Below are 363 nucleotides of genomic sequence, written 5' to 3' on the forward strand. Positions count from 1 at the left end.
AAATCTTAAAAATTCAAATAATTAAAAAGATGTATAAAGTAGAAAATGAAACTTCCCATATTGATGGTAGGAGAAAGGGATGGGCTAAAGATCAGGAATGTTTGCTGTATACATTATCAGTAATTTAAAAAACTGATTATATTTTGACTGAGATGTTTTGAAGATCATCTGAAAAAGTCTTGATTTTACCTACCTCATAAAATTGTTCTTAGAATCAAAAAATGTCTGCTAATTATAATGAACTATCCATGTACAAGCTTAAAAATATTACTCATAGATGATGAATGTGATTTTTGTAAAATAGTAGGGTTTGAAAAGCAAATATGATGGGCCTGGCTTTTGAAAAGCTTAGCTACCTAAAAC

The sequence above is a fragment of the Enhydra lutris genome, unplaced genomic scaffold, assembly GCF_002288905.1.
Source record: "Enhydra lutris kenyoni isolate GAN:26980312 unplaced genomic scaffold, ASM228890v2 scaffoldscaffold161, whole genome shotgun sequence".
NCBI lineage: Eukaryota > Metazoa > Chordata > Mammalia > Carnivora > Mustelidae > Enhydra > Enhydra lutris.